We start from the raw sequence: 17,878 nt of genomic DNA, 5'->3' as shown, positions 1-17,878 counted from the left end.
GCGGGACACGGGCCCAACCGCTGTCAGAAGAGGGGGAGGCGTGCAGGCTCTCAGCATTTCGACTCTCTCTATTACTGTCACACCGTCTACCCGCACCCACAACTGTGCCACCCTGAGCCGGCAGCCGGAGCGCAGGTCGTTCCTCTGCACTAGATGGTTCAAATGCGGTGCGAGGAGACATTTCAGTGAAGCCCACATGCTGAGTGTTCCGCCACACAGAGTCACGTCGTATCGGTAGAAGCGGGCCTCGACCAGCAGGTACCGCTCCACCGCCAGAACCCAGAATTCGTGGCCGATCGGCAACGAACTTGACTTCGCGGCGTCCATGAGGTCGAACCGCCTCGCACACTCGGTCTTCCCTCAACAGGCTAAGCGCTCCCACTCGGGTCGGACTTTCAGCCCGATCGTGCCCACGCACGCACCCGCCCCGGCCTGAGCTGCGCCAGACACGCGCCCGCGCCCCCGCCCCCGCGCCCGCTGGTTAGAGCTCCAGCCTGCACGCGCCGAGCCTGATTCGCGCGGGAGAGGAAACGTTTCTGCAAACTTTCTCCGAGTTAATTAGATTTGTTGGCGCTATAACCCTCTGGTTCGTGAACTGCTGAACGTGAAGGCGGGCCTGAGCCCTGAGAAATAGATAGTGCCAGGTTCAATGGAGGATGGCCAGTTTATAAATTTGAAGGAAGTAATTCAGTCCATCGAGTCGATGCCAATTGGTGAAATCCAATTGATTTCCCTGTTAACCCATTCTCTTTTATAGGCCCTTTAACTCACCACCCACCTAAAGTGAGAGTAATTTACAGTAGCCTGTTAGCAATCTGTCAGTCAGCATGCCTTTGTGATGTAGAAGGGAACCCTCTAGGTCAGAGAGAACATGTATACAGCACTAGAGGTACTCCACATGTACAACACTTTAGATAACAGTCCAATCTGGGTCACTAGAGCTTTGCTACCCAACTCACAGTGCTGAGAATTTTAAGAATAGCAGCATGAAATGGGAATCAGATAAGAAATTAAGAGCTGAAAATGTTAGAAATACTTCACTTTAAGCATGTTTCTCTTTCCATAGATAACCCTACTGAGCATGTTTCCAGCATCTTCTGGTTTTAACGTGAATTTGAGGATGAAACTTAAAAATTGGGGAATTACTGGAAATTGTTTCTCTTCCTGAATATTTTGACATTTTTCCAAATGCTGGGAATAAGATTGTTTTTTGAAATATGTCTCTTTTCCTCACTTCTAGCATGCAGAAATCCTTAGGATTCTTCTGGAATTGTCCTGCAGAGTTTGTAGATTTGGCCTATTTAAGCATAATTTCTGGTCATCTGGATATTGATCCAACAGTACAACATATTTAAAATGGTGAGGGAAATGGAGGAGTGTGTGTTATCAATGAGTATGTAACATCATAAAAGAGTCAACTTACCAGTAAATTTGGCAATGGAAAGAGAAAGTATTGCAATTAATTCATTATGGTGATATGGATTGGAACAATCAGAATTATTGTCATTGACTTTTTAAAATGTGAAGTTTGTTTTTCTGCAACAGCAGTACTATTTAAAGATGTAAAAGTATTATAAATTTTTTAAAAAATACGGAGTGCAGAAAAAGAATGACGGCGTAGTGTTCATAGGTTCATGGACTGTTCTGAAATGGCAGAGGGGAATAAGCTGTTTCTCTACTGGGTGTCTACTGCTTTTGCACTGTGTTGCGTACAGAGCTCGGTAGGGAGTTAAACACCTTAAAAATCGCCTGAGCCAGAAGTTTTCTTTGGGGTTTTTAATGAGAAAACTTTGTGAAAATATATTGCTATAAAAGATAGGGCAAATAAAGAGTAGATGGAGATAGAGGTCTTTCTACCATATTTGCTCCAAGCTGAAATCCAAATGAACCCACGCAGGAAATTATATAAAAAAAACTTGCAGAGTTGTTTGTACAAATTGAACTGCATACAGTATGAACAGAGTGTATGCCTTCAGGCTTCTGCCTCCTCCCTGACAGTAATAAGGAGAAGAGTTATCTATGGAATGGGAAACATGCTTAAAGCTAAGTATTTCCAACATTTCTATTCTTAATCGTAGATTGTGAGGATCCATAGTGTTGGATACTGCTTCTTGACGATGTCATCAGTGATGGAAAGGATTGTGAACCCTTTGCAACCTCTTGAGATCCACACCAGGCTGCGATGCAACCAGTCAGAATGCTCTGCACCGTACATCTATAGAATTATGCAAGTCTTTGATGACATACCAGAGCTCTCAAACTCCTAATAAAGCAGAGCATGATTACATCAATTTGTTAGGACCAGGACAGGTCCTGTGAGATGTTGATGCCCAAAAACTTGAAGCTGCTAACCCTTTCAATTACTTTCCTGTAAGTGAAGACTGGTGTGTATTCTCCTGACTTTCCCTTCCTAAAGGCCACAATCAATTCCATGATGTTACTGATATTTAATGTGAGATCATTATTGTGATACCATTCAACCAAGCGATCTGTCTCACTCCTGTATGCCACCTCACACAGATCTTACCAACAACAGTAGTGTCACTTGAAAATTTACTGAAAAATGAGCAACCTTTAGCAAACACTTGAATCAGGAAATTACAAAAATATAAAAGTAACATGTAAACCTAGTCTTTTTTTAGTAGTTCAGTGGTGAAAATGAAAATCTCAACACTTGCAGGAACTTTTGGCCTATTGTTGTAGTTTTTCAAACAGTGCAAAACCAGGGCTTTCAGATGTTCTACAAAATAAACATAGCTTTCACTCGCATGGCTTCTCAGTGAGAACTATTAAGCAAAATGAAGTGCCTTGCATTAATCATCCATTGGGAATGCAAAGTATAAACATTCAAAATTGTTGATATTACAAATTTTTTCTTTAATAATTATGTCAATATTTTACAGGTTACCCTTTGTTAAAGGCAGAGAACTAATATTTAAGAATGCCAGGAATTAAAATTGACATTTTTTTTGCACCAGTCATTTTTAAAAATTAAATAGTTTGCAGTAATCCAATGAAACTTTTCTTGCTGTCAAACTAGTTAAAACTATTTTTGAACCCAGTAACATACATTTGAACCTGTCTGCATACTCACTTACTTGTGTGATTATTAATATATTAGCGGAAATAACATACAGAAATCTAATCTAAAAAAATATTGGAGCAAATGTATGCGGTCAATGTAAGCATTAACTGATTGCATGAGTAAGTAACTGCCTGAGTTGAGGTCTGATACGGGAGGATGTGGAACTAAGAAGGAAAAAGCTTTTTTCTGGTTTCTTTGGAGGTGTTACTTGGTGAAATCAATTTTATTAGATTGGCAATTCAATATACATGGTAATATTCCATTATGGACAATAATGTAAAAGGTATATGTATGTTTGTATTCGAATTTAAAAGATGAGTTCCAGTGTAAGAAAATTATCTTTGTCTGCTTTGGTTTTGCAAATACTTCTGTGAAATATTGCAAGTGTTGTCTAAAATGTTAATAGAGTTAACAATAATGGAGCATAGTGTCCCATCCTCCACTCTTTACCTGCTCCTAATTAATATTTTTAAATAACAAAAAAATTATCATGATATTGTCATTATGCTTAACATACAGTATTATTTTCAAAACATTTTGGGAGACAATGGTAAATATAATAATAAAGATCTTATAGAAAAGTGCCAAGTAAAATCATAAATACATAATAAGGTCTGATCAATTATTACATTCAATGTAATTCAGTTTTTCAATGTTTAGCATCCTTCAAATTGCTAGTGCAGCCTTTAAGAAATTAGTGTGTAATTCTTCAGAACATCTGTAATCAGTAGAGTTATTTCCAATGGATGACTGATAAAATTGCAGGAAATGTATTGATAAATATTTTTCATCTATCAGTCCTAATAAATATTAACAGTATAATCACTAAGGGCAAGTGATTTATTAGGCTGTAATTCAATCTGAGGTTTAAGATAACTTCATAAATCTGAAGAGTAAGTCTTAGCCCAAGGAGTTTTGATGTCCTTTAAACTTAGGACATGAATTACTGTTTTAAATTGGTTTAAATTTAAAACAGTTCTTTGAGGAGGCGACCAGGCATATAGGTAAGGGTAGTGCAGTGGATATGATCTATATGGATTTTTGTAAGGCATTTGACAAGGTTCCACACGGTAGGCTTATTCAGAAAGTCAGAAGACATGGGATCCAGGGAAGTTTGGCCAGGTGGATTCAGAATTGGCTTGCCTGCAGAAGGCAGAGGGTCGTGGTGGAGGGAGTACATTCAGATTGGAGGATTGTGACTAGTGGTGTCCCACAAGGATCTGTTCTGGGACCTCTACTTTTTGTGATTTTTATTAACGACCTGGATGTGGGGGTAGAGGGGTAAGTTGGCAAGTTTGCAGAGGACACAAAGGTTGGTGGTGTTGTAGATAGTGTAGAGGATTGTCGGAAGATTGCAGAGAGACATTGATAGGATGCAGGAGTGGGCTGAGAAGTGGCAGATGGAGTTCAACCTGGAGAAGTGCGAGGTGGTACACTTTGGAAGGACAAACTCCAAGGCAGAATACAAAGTAAATGGCAGGATACTTGGTAGTGTGGAGGAGCAGAGGGATCTGGGGGTACATATCCACAGATCCCTGAAAGTTGCCTCACAGGTGGATAGGGTAGTTAAGAAAACTTATGGGGTGTTAGCTTTCATAAGTCGAGGGATAGAGTTTAAGAGTCGCGATGTAATGATGCAGTTCTATAAAACTCTGGTTAGGCCACAACTGGAGTACTGTGTCCAGTTCTGGTCGCCTCACTGTAGGAAGGATGTGGAAGCATTGGAAAGGGTACAGAGGAGTTTTACCAGGATGCTGCCTGGTTTAGAGAGTATGCATTATGATCAGAGATTAAGGGAGCTTTACTCTTTGGAGAGAAGGAGGATGAGAGGAGACATGATGGAGGTGTACAAGACAATAAGAGGAATAGATAAAGTGGATAGCCAGCGCCTCTTCCCCAGGGCACCACTGCTCAATACAAGAGGACATGGCCTTAAGGTAAGGGGTGGGAAGTTCAAGGGGGATATTAGAGGAAGGTGTTTTACTCAGAGTGGTTGGTGCGTGGAATGCACTGCCTGAGTCAATGGTGGAGGCAGATACACTCGTGAAGTTTAAGAGACTACTAGACAGGTATATGGAGGAATTTTAGGTGGGGGGTTATATGGGAGGCAGGGTTTGAGGGTTGGCACAACATTGTGGGCCAAAGGGCCTGTAATGTGCTGTACTATTCTATGTTCTATGTTCTATGTACATACACACATGTTCTTTATAAAGTATATAACTTAATTTTCATTTAAATATGATTTTCTTATTTCACTGTCAGTGTTTCTTGACCTGAGGGTTTTCCCAATGTTTTCTGAATTTAAAACTGATAATGTGTGATATGGATTTGTAATTTTGTAATTTATAATTTATATTACACTTTTATCATAGAAAACCTGAAGGAATGTATTAAATACTGGAGGGCATAGATTTAACATGATAGGATAAAAGATTAAATGAGATTTATGAGGTTTTTTTTGACACAAGGTGGTAGAAGCTTGGAACCTAATGTCAATTTAGGTAGTGGAACCTAATAATGGCAGCACTATTTAAAAGAAATTAGACAGGCATATGAACAGGCAGGGAAAGGATGGATATTGGCCATGCTAAAGCAGATAAAATTAGTTTAAGGTTTCAAAAGGTTCAAAGGTTCATTTATTATCAAAGTTTATGTATGCAGGATACAATTCTTGAAATTCTTCTTCACCAGATAGCCACAAAACAAAGCAAAACCATGAAAGTCAGTTCAAAGAGAAACAGCAAACCCATCCTCTTCCGCACAAAAAAAAAGAATGGCCACACAATCATCAGCCCCCACAAGCTCCTTTCCCCGCACAGAACGCAACAAGAACAGCAGCCCCAAAACCCCTCCCCTGCACAAAACGCAACAAGAACATCAAACCCAAACTCCTGCCCCGCACAGATGCAAGAACATCAGTCCCCAAACCCCCTCCCCCTGCACAAAATGAAACAAGAACATCAGCTCCCACCCCACCCCTGCACAGAACGCATCAGGAACATCACCCCCCCCCCCAAATCTCCCTCTGCACAGAACACAACATCAACTCCCAAACCCTCCTCCGCCACACAAAAAACTAACTGAAATGCAAGAAGAACATCGACCCCCAGACCTCCTCCCTCGCACAAAAAAAACAAGAAAAAATAAACACAGAATGTAAAAACCATTATACTGAAAAAGTCTATAGTTCAATTTCATAAATGCAGAACCTCAGTAACATCATCGAAAGAGAGAGACACTGCTTAAACACAGAAGCCTACCCTCTGGGCACAAAGATATGCTCCTCTTCCAGACATTGTGAGCCAATTGGCCTGTTCCATTGCTCTGCTGTTCTTTATCCTCTGAACATAGTGAAAGTTTAAATGGCATTGAGTCAAACAAATTATGAAGGGTGACTAATTTAACATGGTGACATTAAAAGGAGGAGAGGTACATTGAGGCAGATCCAGAGATTTGGCTTGGGTGGCTACAGTGGGGGGAGGGGGATGACTCAGGAAATCGTAGCAGAGGCCAAAATAGCAATATCATGGCACCCTTTCAATGTTATGGCGCTGACAGAAGTTACAAAACATCAGAGGTAACAACCCTATGAAATGATCTAAATGTGAGCAGAAGCACTTCAAATTTGGCCTGTTGGGGATCTTAAAGAAAATCTGATTGTGGGTATGAGATGATGGATGAATCAGATGATCCATTGTAGAAAGCAAGTAGGAACTGATAAAGAGTGGATGATGGGACACTATGGAGGAAAATTAAGTTTATTAGAATTATTAAGTTTGAAATTGATAAAGATAAGAATGCAATTTTATCAGCAGCAAACATTTGAGGTGGACAATTCTGGATATTTGTGATGGAGAATATTTGGCATCAGAACATTATTCCATTTCAAGTTGAGTAAGTGGCCTGTGGAATCAGTGGTAATGGTTTTCTTCTTGCATTGCCCCTTGAGAATGAGGATAAGATCCTTTCTCTTGGATTTTTAAAGTATCGAAGAGGTTAAAGTTTAACAGAAGAGGCTGCATATCATACTATCTGACATGGAATCAGCATTTTGGATCACAAGGTAGAGGCTCCTATATTTCCATGCTTCTAAATCTTGTTCCAGGTTGGCTACATCATAACCAATGCCTGTTGGAAATATAAAATAATATTATGTGCTTGCATTGATAAAGTGGCAGTCAAACACATTCCTATTTCCCATCTGTCTATGTGTTTTCTATTAATGGGAGAGCGACAAAGAAAAAGACAACTTTTTACTTTTCCAAATGCATACATAGTTGTACGGATGGGAAGTATTTGAACTTGTGTTGTAAAGAAAAGCTGGAATGAATTACTATTTGGAGCCATTTCCCTCCTATGATCCTACTGGAAATTTCAGCACTATCAGAGTGCAGCAGTTTTTTTTTGACTATGGTGCAACAATTCTGTTTCCAGGTGCTGACACCAAAAAGGGTTGTAGAATTGTTGCAGTTTGCAATAAATCATAACTGTGAATGAATCTATTGAGTCCTGATGAAGAGTCTCGGCCCAAAACATCAACTGTACTCTTTTCCATAGATACTGCTTGGCCTGCTGAGGTCCTCCAGCATTTTCTGTGTATTGCTTGGATTTCCAGCATCTGTAGATTTCCTCTTTGTGAACGAATCTTCCTCTTTTATAACAGGAAAGATCATAGAAACTAATGGTCCAAACAAAGAATTGATTTTAGTTTGATTGAAAGCATTATGACCTTTCCAAGCAGGTATACCTCAAAAGCTCCTGTGTCAAAACTAGAATAGGTCAACCAAAGATATTGTGTGATTTATCATCAAGTTCAAGTTTATTGTCATTCAACAATACTGACTGCCAAGGGAGACAATGTTCCTCCAGACCAAGGTGCACAAGATATACATATAGCTCACACACAACACATAAAATAATATTACCAAATAAATTATCAAATACTAAGGTACAAATAGAACACAAGTTAAAAAATAAACAGTATAACGCTACTGGTGCTTCATAAGTGATGAGAGCTGGGTGGAGGAAGGGAGTTCGGTATTATTACAGCCTGGGTGTTTACTATCCTAACAGTTCTTGTCCTAATGCTATCGTACCTCCTGCCTGACGGTAGGAGATCGAAGAGGTTGTTGGATGGATGAGAGCGATAACTAAAAATGCTAAGGGTCCTACATGCGTAGTGGTCCTGATAATTATCTTGGATTGGTGGTAGAGAGATCCCAATGATGCTGTCAGCAGTCCTTGCACTTCTTTGTAGGGACTGGCGGTCAGATGTCTTGCCAGCCGGTCAGGACACTCTTGATGGTGCTCCTGTAAAAATGGGCTAAAATAGGGGGAGGGGGAGCATCACGCCCTTCAATGTCCTCAGGAAGTGGAGACACTTCTGTGCTTTTTTGACCAAAGATTTAGTGTTGAGAGATGAGGTGAGATGGTCCGTTTTGTGCAGTTCCAGAAATTTGGTGCTCTTAACTCTCTCCACGGAAGAGCCTTGTATGTGCAGTGAGGACTGGTCAACCTGCACCTTCCTAAAGTGCACAATTGTGTCCACGTTGATACTCAAGTTGTTGTGCTCGCACCATTCTACCAGCCGCTGTCTTGTCATCATTGTTGATGTGGCCAAACACTGTTGTGTCATCAGCAAACCTGATGATTCGGTTTGAACTGGATCTAGCAATCCAGTTATGTGTCAGCAGGGGGCTGAACAGGCAGCCTGTGGGAGCGCCGGTGCCCAGTGTGATGGAACTAGAGATGTGTGTGCCAACACAGAGTGACTGTGGCATTTCTGTCAAGGAGTCCAGGATCCAGTTACAGAGTGAGGTGTTGAGACTCAATGACGACAGGTTGCCCACCAGCTTCTGAGGTATGATCATATTGAATGCCCAGCTGAAGTCATTAAACTGCATCCTGGCATATGAGGCACCATTTTCAAGCTGGGACAGGAGGGAATAGAGTGCAGAGGTTATGGCATCATCAGTGGACCGATTTGAGCGATAAACAAACTGGAAAGGGTCTAATGTAGCAGAAAGATGGGATTTAATGTAATCCATAACCAACCACTCAAAAGACTTAATTATTGTTGAGGTCAGTGCCCCTGGATGGTAGTCATGAGGCAGGTTATTATTGCCCTCTTGGGCACCGGGATGATGGTGGCCACCTTGAAGCCCAAGGGGTAAATGAACTGTTCCAGAGAGTTGTTGAAAATGTCTGTTAGAACCTTAGTTAAATGGGCTGCACTGTCCCTCAGTACCCGACCTGGTATGATATCAGGCCCCTCAGCTTTATGTGGGTTGACCCTGGTTAGGTCATGTGTTTAGGTTCACAAGAGAATGGAGAAAAAGGCTTGACGTTATAAAAGGTTCTGCAGCTTTATGTAGGGTGTGATCATGTGTTTGGGCTCCCAAGAGACTAGAGGGGAAAAAAAGGTTTGACTTTAAAAGAAACAAACTACAAAATGTATAGAAAAGTTAAACAAGTTCCTTAATTGAGTACTGCATCAGTACAATTACAGGTAATGCCTACGATGTGGCAGTTCAAATAATAGAAACTTTCCCTGATGGAATTCACAATTCACTACCAAAGAAATCTGGGATACTGAATAAAAATTCACTCTTAAGGATTTTTGTGAGAAAAAAGAACTAAATAAACATCAAATGTGAAAGAAATAACAAAATTTATCAGTTTTTGGGATGGAGATCCTGTTGGGGTTGGTTGTGTTCCAATGAACATTGTATAAGACTGGTGCAGTTGGTGGGAAATGAAATAAAAAGGCTTTCAAAGATATTCACTAAGTGGTAGTCATTGAATTCCTTCCAAAATTTCACAAAGGTCCCTGGGCTTAATTCCATATATAGATCTTTATGGTTCTCTGTAAAGAAAAACTTCCCAACTATAATTTCTTGACAAATGTGCATAAGATGCAGCTTTGCAAAATGGATAATCACCATGTGAACTGTTTTCTGGGATCAGAACCACACTCCATAAGTCCATAAGACATAGGAGCAGAATTAGGCCATTCAGCCCATCGGGTCTGCTCCACCATCCCATCATGGCTAATCCCAGATCCCACTCAACCCCATACAGCTGCTCTCTCACCGTATCCTTTGATCCCCTGACCAATCAGGAAACTGTCAACTTCCGTTTTAAATATATGCACAGACTTGGCCTCCACCACAGCTTGTGGCACAGCATTCCACAGATTTACTACTCTCTGGCTAAAAAAAGAAATCCTCCTTAACTCTATTCTAAAGGGTCGCGCCTCAATTTTCAGGCTGTGCCTTCTAGCTCTGGATACCCCCACCATAGGAAACATCCTCTCCACATTCACCCTATCTAGTCCTTTCAACATTAGGTAGGTTTCAATGAGATTCCTGCCCCCCCCCCCAGCATTCTTCTAAATTCCAATGAGTACAGGCCCAAAGCTGTCAAATGCTCCTCATATGTTAACCCCTTCATTCCCAGAAACATCGTCAAGAACCTCCCCTGGACTCTCTCTAATGACAACACATCCTTTCTGAGAGATGGAGCCCAGAACTGTTGACAATACTTTTAAGTGCGGCCTGACTATTATCTTATAAAGGCTCAGCATTATCTCCTTACTTTTATATTTTATTCCCCTTGAAATAAATGCCAACGTTGCATTTGCCTTCTTTACCGTAGACTCAACCTGTAAATTAACCTTCTAGGAGTCTTGCACAAGTACTCCTAAGTCCCTCTGCACCTCTGATATTTGAACCTTCTCCCCGTTTAGATAATAGTCCACACTATTGTTCCTTTTACCAAAATGCATTATCATACATTTCCCAGCACTGCATTACATCTGCCACTTTTTGCTCATTCTTCCAATTTGTCTAAGTCCTGCTGCAATCTCATTGCTTCCTCAGCACTGCCTACCCCTCCACCTATCTTCGTATCATCTACTCCCTCCCTACAATGTGAGGGCTAATTGTATTTTAACATCATATATTTTATTTAGATGAAAATATGGTATGTTCTGGAATGTTCTGATCACCAGGGAAGAAAAGGAAGTTAGAACAAAGGTCTAGTAATTCTGAAGTTTGGACTTCCCTTTCATTGACATTACTTGTTCTCTGGCATCTGTTCAAAGGGATATCTGATGTCCAGCAGCAGTGATGTCATCTGGCTTGTGAACAGCCCATCTCCTTGAAGATTTCTAATTTACAGGAAACTTGCAAATTAAAAGAATAACTTGAATTAATTACTTAGGCAATTATTTTAAAATCCATTAAATGTTTATGTTAATCCACACACCATTTTTTGCTAACAAGTAATTGTAACTTCGAATGTTTTATATATTGATATTGTTATCATACAGTGAAGCTTAAAATTTTGATTTCCCGTCTGTATGGAACAATAGTGTATGAATACTTTAGGTGCTTTTCATTTCTATCGAGTTCTCTGAAACGAACTGAAAATCAGTTAAGAATTAATTAAATTACAGTGCCTGAATTACTAACAGCAACTTAATAACTTTTGCAGTAAATCACATGTATGGAAGCGCCGGTTTTAGCCTAATGATATTTTTGCTTAACCGTGACTGCAAAATGAGGCAAATATTTAAACACTGCCTCTAAGTAATCCTATCAGTCCCGTTACCCCCATTATTTCCCTATAGCCTATTCCGTTTCACATGCCCATCAACTGCAATTATGAGGGGTAAATTACAGTAGCCTACCAACCAGCTCTTCTTTGGGAATATCCAAGGGAAATCCATACAGTAACGAGGAGAATCTGCAAACTCCACACAGTCAAGCACAACCAAACTTTTTCCACTTCTAGCCACTAGATAGCAGTGCCAATCAATAGAAGGAGCACAATAGGATATTATTCTATATTTTAAACAAATGCTACATGGTAATATTTATTATGAATCTTCAAGAAATTTACAGGAAACTGAATCTTTAAAAAATTGCTATATTTCAAAACAAAGTATAGTATAATTTAATATACACAAGGCCGAATGGACTGAGGATGGGTGGGTATTTTGAAAATTTTAAATTATCAGAAATTGCTAGTCTTCATTTTTACACTGTGAATTAAATATAAGTGCTGCTAATACTTTTACATTGCAAATAATTTAGTGAGGTGAGCTTGGGCATAATTGTAGTTAAGATACTTTTTTGCATTGTGGCAGATATAACAGAAAGTTACAATCAAATTTTACTTCACTTAACTTTAAAATCCATCAGTTTGTTATGAAAATATCTGTTTTAGGTTTCCTCTTCAAGGTTAGTTTGTTCTGACAAATTCACTATTGGTTTTAGTACTCAGCACAGGCTTTGACTGCCAGAGAAAAGAATGTTTGAAGATCAAAGCATCAGGCACAATCTAAAGCCAATGTAAGATTCTGCAGTTGCTGAATATCCAGAGTAACATACAAAATGCTGGAGGAATTCAGCAGGTCAGGCAGCATTTTTGGAACAGAATAAAGAGTTGATATTTTGGGCTGAGACCCTTCATCAGAACAAAACCTATGGTCTACAGGTCTGCAATGATCCCTGCCCTCCAGTGTTCTTGCACTACCTACTTCAACACCCAAAATTCTACAAACTGCTGGAAAGGTCAGTGAACCATCATCATCACCACACGCCATGAACTCAGCACTAAGATACTCAGTTGGCTCCACAAGGCATGCTTGACACCAGACTCCCAAAAAAATTCTGACCTTTGTTAGAGGAAGTGAGTACAGAGGAACGGATTCAAGTGTATTGTCAAAGGTTCCCTGAAAATTACAACATATCTATCAGCTCCTCAGAATCCCAGGCTCTTGTCCACTCAAGGGGTACAGGGTGCATTTGTGAAAGCATGAAAGGTCCTAGATTTGGGAGCACATAGAAACCTAATGCTAATATTGGAAGGAGCACACCATGTAACAAACTACCCATCAATCCTGATTGACTCCTCCTGCTTCACCTTTGGAAAAGTCTGCATTTGACCTCATTACTCATTTCAGAACCCACAGAACCAAAGGGTACCATTTGGGAAAGGAAAAAGATGGTGACGTTACAGGTTGCATTTCACCTACAGCTTACCTGATATGGAAATTCCTTTCTTTGCTCCTCCATTTTTCTTTACTGGTGCTTGTTAATAATAACTCCTGCCAGCATTACAGATTGACAACTGGACCTACTGCTCTACAGTGTTTCAGTATTTGTACCTCCATATTGCCACTGTGACCTAGGTACCTCATTTTTAAATACCGCACCCAAATGAAGCAGGGGAGCTTTGGCAGTTTTTCTCGGATCCAGACACATAATGTATGTGGCCAAACCACCAACATAATCGGTGTTTTTGGGCCTGTCAACTTAATACACAATTGTCATTTTATGATGGGATGATATTAAATGCCCCCTTACTACTTTGCTCATGATTGTGTACGTATTAACTAATATAGGAGTATTTGACTTATCCTTCTCTGTCTTCATGTATCATGATGTTATATCCGCTATCTTTATTTCCAGAACATAGAATATGTTGTTTGTTCAAGGAAAGCTCTGTTCACAACCCGTGCTGTCCCTTCTGTTTTTCTTCAGTAGATAATTGGATTCAGTTCCACACAACAATCATTTCTTCCTTACAATTATCCCAAATGTTGCACTCTCATCATCTGAATTATTTATCAGTTAGTTGAATTAAATATTCTTAAGAGTTAGGAATGCTCAAAAATAAACATACTTTAAAACTTAAAAAATATCCTTTGTTGTCTTAATCAAATATTTGGCATAATCAGCAAGTTTTCTGAATCTAATTCTCAATTCAAAAATGGTATATTAAAATCTTTCAGCCTAAGCAGGCATAATTTCTATTGGTTTTATATTTCAGTAAGGCAGGGAATCATCAATTCTAACTTTTCAAGCCTCACCTACATGTGAATTGCTAACTTCTCCCTTATTTTAATCTGTTTGATGGCTCAAGTTCCCACCTTGTTTATACAGTTACATCACCTAGTGACTGGGCTGGTTGTAATATTGTTATTGCACATGTGTGAAGTATTTCTTTGAAGACTGCTTCATGCTTTTCTTAGACAACATCAAGCAATAATCCATTAACAAACTGGTAATTCACCTTACATCATATTGTTATTCAAAGTGTACACTAATACCATACCCAGACACAAAACAAATCATTACATTGCACACAGATATGTACAGCAGCCCAGATTATGGTGTTATACTCGCAACTCAGAGGATGCGGTCTAGAAATTTTACCATGCCATACGTATCTCTTAAGCTCTGTTCCCCTCTTGCCCTAAATTTCCGGATCATTCCAGATGATGGCAGCTGATACCTTGGGCGCCACAGTAGCGCAGTGGTTAGCAAGATGCTATTACAGCTCAGGGTGTTGGAGTTCAGAGTCAAGTTCGGAGTTTGCCATCTGTGAAGTGTTCTCTGTACATCCTTCCCATGATCTAAGTGACTTTGAGCGTGGAATAATTGTTGGTGCCAGTCAGGGTGGTTTGAGTATTTCAGAAACTACTGATCTACTGGGTTTTTCATGCACAACAGGCTTTAGAGAGCTTACAGAAAATGGTGTGAAAAATGAAAGACTTTCAGTGAGTAGTAGCTCTGTGGATGAAAATGCCTTCTTCATGGGAGAGGTCAGAAAGGATTGGTCAGATTGGTTTGAGCTGACAGGAGGGCAACAGTAACTTAAATAACCACACAATGGTGTGCAGCATCTCTGAATGCACAATACATGGAACCTTGAAGTGGATGGGCTACAACAGCAGAAGACCACACTGGGCTCTGCCCCGTACCTAAGTGACCACTGCGAGCATTGCAATTATGATTTCAATACTGCATTGCATTCATGGTGTCATGAAGTTTCTAATTCAAAGAGAGAAGAATCTATCTCCTCTTGTATCAACCAGCAGGGACAGATGAATTTGCCTGATTCTCTCAAAAGTTCAGGGTGTGATAAACCACACACTTATACTGCTCTGATCTATTGGTCAATGTTGTGCTGTTTATCCATGTAATAGACTATCATGGACTGAGCTTGGTGGCTTCACTGCCACTGTCAAAACACCTGCGTAGATATACCTTCACACCGTGAACCTCAAAAACCCACAAGACTCTTTCAGTCTGAGACAGTCAGCCGTAATATTATATGTTATATAGTCCGCAATGTTGCTGTAACTAGTGTGCTTTGCCTGTTGTGCAGCATCAGAAGGAGGATGAAGACACTTAACAGTGACAACAAGAGGCACTTTGTGATTGTATGCAATATGCATCTTAGCTCATTGAATTTTGTAAGATGACCTCACTGGATTTCAGACAAAGAAGAAGCCTTTTGCATATGGAATGAAGTCTGAAATGAACATTATCCTAATAGGCAATATTACAATATTATGTTACTTCCTTCAGGGATGAGGTACAAGAACACCCACACTCAATGATTTAGGAACAGCTTCTTCCCCTCTATCATCAGATTTCTAAACAGTCCATGGATGTATGAACATTACATTATTATTCCTTTTTGCTTGCACTGTTTGTTTATTTTCTAAAACAACATATTTTACATCATATAAGACAGCGATGATAAACCAGACTCTGATTCTGATTCTAAAATAAGTGGTTGGCCATTCAGGACAGAGGTGAAAAGAAATGTGTTCACCCAGTGGGTAGTGAATCTTTGTCGTTTACTTCCTCAGAGGGTTATAGAGGTTTAGTTGTTAGCGTATTTGAGAAAGAGATTTATTGATTTTAAGATGCTAAAGGAACCAGGGGTTATGGGGGCTGCAGGAAAGTGGCACTGAAGTGAAAAAATCAGCAATGATCTTATTGTGTGTTGGAGCAGGCACAAGGATCTGCTCAGCCCGCGCTTGCTTCTGTTTCTTATGATCTCATGGCAAACTCTTCCATTAACAGGAAGCTTGCCATTTTCTCATGACCTTGAATTTCCCTCTATCGCTCAGCAACATCCTGGGGAATCATCATTGACTAAAAACTGAGCTAGACCAGACACTTAATACTGTGGCTGTTGGAGCACGTCAGAGGCTTTGTATGCTGCAGCAAATGACTCAACTCCTGGCATCACAAAGATTTTCCATCATCTACAAGGCATTAGACAGAATTATAAGGAAGGCTGTTGACAGCTTCAAAAATGCTGAAGATTGCTTTTTTTTAATTGCCTCTCTGAGTACAGGCTGAAAGACAGCAAAGATCACTTTAATATAAAAAATGTGAAAATACTGGAAATATTCACCCGGTCGGGCAGCATCAGTTGGGAAGATGAGTTAATGATTCTTGATGATGAAGATGACCTTCAGCAAAACTGATTGATTTTCTCTTGAAAAGTTACCCCAAAATGCAGTCGCAAAGCTGCAAGAAAAGTACTGTTCTTACCTCAGCAAATCCAGCCACAAAGCACTAAAGAAGTTGAATTCATTGAGCATGGCTGCTTTCTTTATCTTTGAGATATTGTCTGCAATGTGCATCAAACAGGTGAGTGGAGGATAGTTCAGGGGGGATGTCAGAGGTAGTTTTTTCACACAGAATGGTGGTTGCCTTGTATACGTGGGTGCTGATGGTGGTTGGGACTGATACAATACAACCTTAGATAGGCACATAAATGTAAGAAAAATAGAGGATATGGACTATGTAGGAGGGAAGGGTTAGAATCAGAATCAGAAATAAGTGTCACTGGCATGTGTCATGAAATTGGTTAGCAGCAGCAGTACAATGCAATACATGATAATACAGAAAGGAATAAATAAATAATTTTCAGTAATTATATGTGTGTATAATGGATAGATTAAAAATAGTGCAAAAACAGAAATATGTATTTTTTAAAAAGTAAGATAGTGCTTAATGTTCATTTAGGATTCATATAGCAGAGGGGAAGAAGCTGTTCCTGAATCGCTGAGTGTGTGCCTTCAGGCTTTTGTACCTCCTTCCTGATGGTTACAATCAGAAGAGGGCATGCTCTGAGTGATGGGGGTCCTTAATGATGGACATCGCCCCTCTGAAGCGCTGGTCCTTGAAGATGTCTTGGATACTATGGAGGCTAGTACCCAAGATGGAGCTGACAAATTTTACAATGACCTGCAACAACTTTCTGTCCTGTCCATTCACCTCCCCCCCCCCCACCCATACCAGAGGGTGATGCAGCCTGAGGCAGCCTATGGAATAGGTGTATAGCTCAGCATAACATTGTGGACCATGGGGCCTGTACTGTTCTATGTTCTAAATACATGACAGCAATTAGTTAACACACACAACATGCTGGAGGAACTCAGCAAGCCAGCAGCACCTATGGGAGGGAATAAACAGTCAATGTTTTGGTCTGAGACCCTTCATCCTCTTATTCCTGCAAGATAGTTGGACACCAGCCTTACATAGAATCGCAAACATTGTGGCAGCTCAGGAAGGCAGTTATCGTAGCCAATGGCAGTTAAGTTTCAAACTATATTTATTATCAAAGTATGCATACAGATACAACCCTAAGATTTGTCCTTCTGCAGGCAGCCACAAAACAAAGTAACACCATGGAACCCATTTAAAGAAAACATCAACCCCCACCATTTGAAAAAAGTACAAATCATGCAAACAGCAAAAAGCGAGTAAGTAACACAGAATATTAAACATTAAACTACAGAATCATGAGATGGCCCAGGAACCACAGCACCAAGTCAGTTCAGGTTAGTGCTGTGTCCATGACTGCAGGCCTCAGCCGTGGAGCCAGCTTCATGCCAAAGCATGTCAATTAAATGGCACAAATAGCAAAAAGAAGTTTTGCAGCCATGAGCTGCGCTGAGGCGATTGAAGCCATGAG

General features: G+C 40.1%; 1 long non-coding RNA gene across 1 annotated transcript; it reads left to right on the top strand.

Annotated features, from left to right (window-relative positions):
* The first annotated feature begins 14 nt into the window (after positions 1 to 14).
* On the top strand, positions 15 to 4,192 carry LOC140200745 (uncharacterized). The gene is made up of 3 exons (XR_011886718.1): positions 15 to 258; positions 1,241 to 1,359; positions 2,079 to 4,192. It is a non-coding gene; the product is annotated as an uncharacterized lncRNA (long non-coding RNA).
* The last annotated feature ends 13,686 nt before the right edge of the window (positions 4,193 to 17,878 follow it).

The sequence above is a fragment of the Mobula birostris genome, chromosome 7 (genome assembly GCF_030028105.1).
Source record: "Mobula birostris isolate sMobBir1 chromosome 7, sMobBir1.hap1, whole genome shotgun sequence".
NCBI lineage: Eukaryota > Metazoa > Chordata > Chondrichthyes > Myliobatiformes > Myliobatidae > Mobula > Mobula birostris.
This window is presented reverse-complemented; position numbering and strand designations above follow the sequence as displayed.